At 44.4% G+C, this 5,894-nt stretch overlaps 1 long non-coding RNA gene across 1 annotated transcript; it reads right to left on the minus strand.

Moving 5' to 3' along the window:
• Positions 1–281: 281 nt before the first annotated feature.
• Positions 282–5,021, minus strand: LOC109321946. The gene is made up of 3 exons (XR_002104242.1): positions 4,922–5,021; positions 4,407–4,417; positions 282–292 (listed from the first exon to the last, which is right to left on the minus strand). It is a non-coding gene; the product is annotated as an uncharacterized LOC109321946 (long non-coding RNA).
• Positions 5,022–5,894: the final 873 nt, after the last annotated feature.

A 5,894-nucleotide genomic window follows, 5' to 3' on the forward strand; every position in this document is an offset into this window, starting at 1 on the left:
ACTTTGCCTGACAGAGTCCCAACTTTCTTTCTGAGAAGCAGAAGTTCATGGCAAAAAATGCGTGCATAAATCGCTAAGCTTGAATAATTTGACTGTGAGATGATCCCTAGGATTACCACTTTCATTTTGCCTGCCATAACAATAGTGAAACACAGAGTTATTAAAGCAGGAGAGATTAACCAAATCACCCGGGGGCCTGAGAAACCTTTCAGCCTGTGATCAATAGAAGGAAGTCTCGTTCTTAAAACGTTGCCTCCATGCCAAGGGCATGTCTACACTGCCAGAAGGAGAACTGCACCATACACCCGCTCTGTACAGGCTACCTCTTGAAATGGATGTAAAGTAGCTGATGTAGCTTGGCATACACCAGGAAGCTCACTCTTTCTGTGCTCTCTGGTGCTTTTCCATATTGTTTTAAGTTAGTAGTTCTCAACCTTTTGGAAGTCAAAGCACCCCTTTACCAATTTTTTGAATGTGGCAGTATTGAATGTGGTTGAGAACTACTGCTACGCTGCCCCAACTTCTATCCAGGGCTCTCAGATGGGTGTCACTGCATCCAGGTAAAACTACCATGCACTCCTGCTACACAGCCAGACTGGGAAGGGCTGTGGCATAAACACGTTCCTGCCTCCATTAGGGTTCTCTGATCAACCTGAAGCATACAGGAGATCTGGTTCAGGAAGCCCTCTGTAGGCTGACCCTGAACAGCATCTCCTGGAAACGGGTGCACACGACAGGTGCAACAGTCCTGCATGCCTCTGTTTCCAAGATGAACATGGGTAAGTGGGGAGTGGGGGTGGGGGGGCAGAGGAGGGAGCAGACCAGGAAGGCTGCAGCATAGGTCAGCTTTCCCACCTGCTTTAGGATTATCAGAGGACCCTGCAGGAGAAGTCTGCTGCAGCCCTGTGTGCCAGGCAATTTTACCTGGTCACTGCAGTGGTCTTTCTATGATAAAGTCATTAGGTGCAACCTCCCCACTGACAAGACACATCACTGACACCTCCTTACTTTCAAATAATAATAGAAAAAGAAATAATGATGGAACCTGTGTGACACTAACAGAGAGAGAACTGCCCATCCATCCAAACTGTAGATGCCCATAGAGCCCACCCAACTGTGGCTGTCCATCCAGCCCCCTGTATTAAGCCGTTCTCCTCTAGTAATAAGGAGAAAAGATAGTATATTTTATTGAATTTCATCTTGAAAGAGCCTGAAATGCTCTACCAACTTTACTATACCAAAGCACTTTGATACATTGTCGCAGTGTCCCTGTGTAATGCAACACTTTAGAAGAAGAAATGGAAAAGAATACAGGCATACCTCATTTTATTGCGCTTCGCTTTATTGTGCTTCGCAGATATTGTGCTTTTACAAATTTAAGGTTTGTGGCAACCCTGTGTCGAGCAAGTCTATCGGCGCCATTTTTCCATTGGCGCCATTTGGCTCAGATGATGGTTAGCATTTTTTAGTAATAAAGTATTTTTTAATTAAGGTATGTACATTGTTTTTTAGACATAATGCTATTGCACACTTAATACACTACAGTATAGGGTAAACATAACTTTTATATGCACTGGGAAACCAAAAAATTCGTGTGACTCGCTTTATAGCAATATTTGTTTTATTGCGGTGGTCTGGAACCAAACCCACAATATCTCCGAGGTATGCCTGTATTGTATCCAGCAACTAAAGGGGATATGTAGGTTGGCAACATGCAATTGCTCATTCTTCTAGCAAAAAGCATGATGGGATCTGTAATGACTGCACATAAAAAAAGTCTAAGTTTTATGTCTCATTCCCTGCATGGTACCTTTGGCAGTGACATGGTCCAAAAACTACACCTTAGCATTTCTTTGGTAATAACTGAGACGAATGAGTGATACCCATTGACTCAGCTCTAGCATTTTCCTTGGGGAACCAAGTACTGCACAGAACATATTTTCTGTTTCTTGTGAACCCTGATGTGATCACAATCATTGAGGCTTGTTGTCTTTCTCAGCTAGGACTGCTTTCTGGATTGTGAAAGAAGTGCGTGGATGAAACGGTTTCTTCCTGAATGTTGAGGCTGAGAACGTGTTCCTTTAACATTAGCCGTATTTGTTCATTTCTCTCCCACTAGTAGGGAATTAGTCTACATCACCTTTTCCTGGATCAAGGGGGTTGACCAGATAAGGGAGTATGACTCTTATTAAAGTGGCACTCCCACACACTCTTCACCTTACATAAAATGTCAGTCTTGGGTTGTTTGAATATAGAGACTGAAGGAGGGTGACTGCACCCGAAACCTTGCAAAGAACTTCTTTCCAACTACTCAGTTGGTCTAATAAAAAAGATCACATCTACTCAAAGAACCTTGCCTACAAACTAATATGTCATTTAAACAAGTGAATGCACAATTTGGAATAACTGTGGCTTCACTGTATTCCAGGTAGATATATTAATAAGTGGCAAGTTAAACTTTGGTGCCTACTTGCAAACATTTTGAAAACAAAAGCCCATCTTCCAAATGTTGATATGTTCACTCTGACGAAGAGGCACTACAGCATTTAGTATTTAGTTCACAGTTAACTGAGATATGTCTATGTAGAGGATAGTTGCTTGAAGTTGTGAGAAGAAAAAGCTGCTTGAATTTTATAAGTTAAGAAAACCTCCAATTAAAGCAGGACTTCATTAATAATTTCTCAATTATAGCCTAAGAACCACCAGAATTGATGTTTTATATCAAGATGGTGAATAATTCTGCCTACTCACAGTTGTCCAGCCCAAGGTATAGTGTTTACTACAGGCCTCATCTTGAAATAATACCCAGGTTTGGGGCTGCTTTGCTGTTTCTTCAGTCTGATTTGTAGATTTAAATGGAAATCAGAATGTGTTTGTCTCTCTTTCCTTAGTGGTTCTTTTCCGAATCTAAACCACAATTTGAAAAGAATTCATAATGCCTCAGGTTCTCAGCAAACCGGGGATCCTGTTGCTTTGGTTTGGGTTCATCTGTACCTAACACGTCCATGCATTAGAGCTACACAACAGTCCATACAAGCATTGCCAAAGCGCTTGGTAAAGATAAGCACCTCCAGTATTGGTCTCAGGAGGCACAACCCAACAAGGCAAAATTACACACTGTGTTTGATGGGTGACCCTTGTATTCATCTGTCATCCCATGCCACATTGCTGCATAGCATGATGCCACATTAGGCAAATAAAATGGCACAGGGTTAATTCACTGGGCAGTAAAAGATAATGAAGGAAGAACTGGGGGCAAATATATATTCATTAAAGGGAGAGAAAATAGCCTGTGTGTTTTTTGAGGAAAGCACCATTAAAAAAACCTATACATTCAGCGCAACTCTACTTTTCCTTTTAACAAATGGCTCATTGTTCTGTACATTGGCTTAACACAAGGATCAGCCATTTTTTAAGAGAGGTGAGCCAAATTAGCGTAGCTCAGTCCAAAGGCAGACTGTTGCTTGTGAATCGGCTGCCCCTGACATGAAAGTACTGCTCTTTGTCCCCACTGCCGAATTGCCACCAATGTCCTGATTTCACAAGCTGGATAAAATCACTTGGTGAACTGGATATAGCCTGCAGGCCATAGGTTTTTAATGCCTGGCTGAAGGCCATAGGAGAGTGGCCTATTTGCTTGCTTTTTGTCGCTGAATGACGCGACAGGTTTAAGGCTTCCAGTTCCTTCTGGCAGCAATGCGGGGTGAAGGACTTGCAAAACTGGTCCCTACAAGGGAAATTCAGCTCCTGAGCCTGCACCACTCAGAACAGCTGGAGCAACGCAGAGAACTTGTGTTGAGCTTCTCTGCCCAGAGATGAGACAAAGCCAATGAAGATTCCCTTGTTTTTTTAAGGTATTGTAGGCCCCTACAGATGCAGGTCCTGGGTTGCTTATCAGAGCTGGGTGGCCACTCATCTGCACCAGTAGAGAAAAACTAACTGGAAGTTGAGGAATGTAGCAGTTTCCCATGCATCATATTACATGGGAAAGCAGGTGGAGTGGAGATGAGAAGCTACCTTTCAATTGTGTTTTAATGAAGAAGTTGTTTGTTCTTCCATATACTTTGATGAACGGCTGTTTTCCCTCAAAAGCTGGCGTTTGTCTTTCATTACGGCTAACATATGCTCTACTAGGCAGCACTGTTTTTCCTGCCTTAAATAAATAAACATGAAAATTAATTTACCTTGCAGAAAACAACCTAATATTTCAAGAGTGGCATGGGGCCCACATGGGACTCCTCCCCGAAATCTCTTGAGAATGCAATGCTTGTCAAGAGACAATCCTGAAACCCAGGAACTTCCAAAACTGTAGCCTCTATCCTGTTCAGGGAAGCTGCAGGTAACTCAGTAATAACTAAATCAGAGATGCATAACTTTTGCAAGCAACACCTTACTTCATCAGCAACTAGCTAGTATGCTATGCGTAACATCTGATAAAGTAAGCTGTTGCTTATGAAAGCTTGTCCATCTCTGATTTAGCCAGTCTATAAGGTGCGACACTACCCTGCCTTTTGATGAGGCTCACCCATTTTAAAGGTGCAATGGCAAAGGACAAGGAAATTAGCTTTGTTTTGCCTAATAGTTTAACTTTCCCAATACAAACATCGCTTGGCTCTAGCATGATTATTATTATAACAACTGTAACCCTGGTACACAGCACTACCCATGTGCCATGTCCGAGCGTTCAAATCCCGGGATGCCCCGTAGCATACACCTCACTCGGCTCTCCTAGGAGCCAAAATGAAGCTTTCTGGCAGGGAGGGCCTCTTTTACAAACACTTTGCAACTACAGATATAATTACTTACAAATATTTCATTATATACAATTTAATTATATACAGAATAAGATCTAACTAAAGTTCATACAAATTGCTACCAAAATAACTCTATACACATTACACAAAAGGAGCACTGATGACACAGGGATAGTCACTTGGGTGCCTACAGGGTTCACAAACTGATAACCTCTCAGGTGTGATATAGGTTAAAGGAGAAGCATAAACAAGAATTAGCCATTGAAATACTAAAAATACATTGTTCAATATTTTGAAAAATAGAACCAATCCCCAGCTCCTCCCACCAGCACCATGGCAGGTCCTTCGTGGCCGGGGTCCTCCCACATTGGCCCAGGCGTCGCTGCATTGCTGGCAGCTGCTCCCACATCTGGCTCCCTGCAACACACAATGCACACTGCTCCGGCCTGTGGCCGTGGGCCACGCAGCTTGGGCTGCAGGCTAAAGCAGATACACTTCTCCCGTGGATGAACATGTGGTTCCCACAGCCCTTTAGGTCACACGCACACGAACAAAGCTGGGCTAGTTCCCTAAGTCTCGCCTCCCCTTTCCAGAGCACTGGGATGCGTTGAGCCAGGCTTTCGCAGCCGTGCACCCCTCCCTTGAATTACACACACACACTAACTGGGGGCTTGCTTCCCCACAAGCAAACTCATGTGCTCCTCAGGCAACTGCCTAAGAGGATGAGCCCGCTCCCTTCAAAGCCCCAGCTCGAGTCCTAGGGCTGCGACTGCACCTCTGACCTGTCGGCAGCTCACCACGGCTCCGGTGGGCTCCGGGGGGAGTGAGTCACTGTGGCCGGGCATGCACAGCACTCTCCACGCAGCGCGCGCCCTCCTCTCCCCCTCTCTTCTCTTGCTGGGGGTGGGGAAAACTCCCCGCTTTTAAAGAAACCCTCCCAGACAATCCAGAGGCTGGGATTCTTGCGGGCTCTCCTTAAGCATCCCTGTCTGATTTCAACCCCCTCTGGCCTGCGATTATCCATTTCTTTGTCTTTATCACGATGATCCTGTCTGGGACAGCTTCATTTGCCCTGAGTACAGGGTCCCCACTGAGACCAATTTCCTTTGCCCCAGTACAGGGGCAGCCTTGTTGTGGGAC

Source organism: Crocodylus porosus, unplaced genomic scaffold (assembly GCF_001723895.1).
Source record: "Crocodylus porosus isolate Cpor-Errol unplaced genomic scaffold, CroPor_comp1, whole genome shotgun sequence".
Lineage (NCBI taxonomy): Eukaryota > Metazoa > Chordata > Crocodylia > Crocodylidae > Crocodylus > Crocodylus porosus.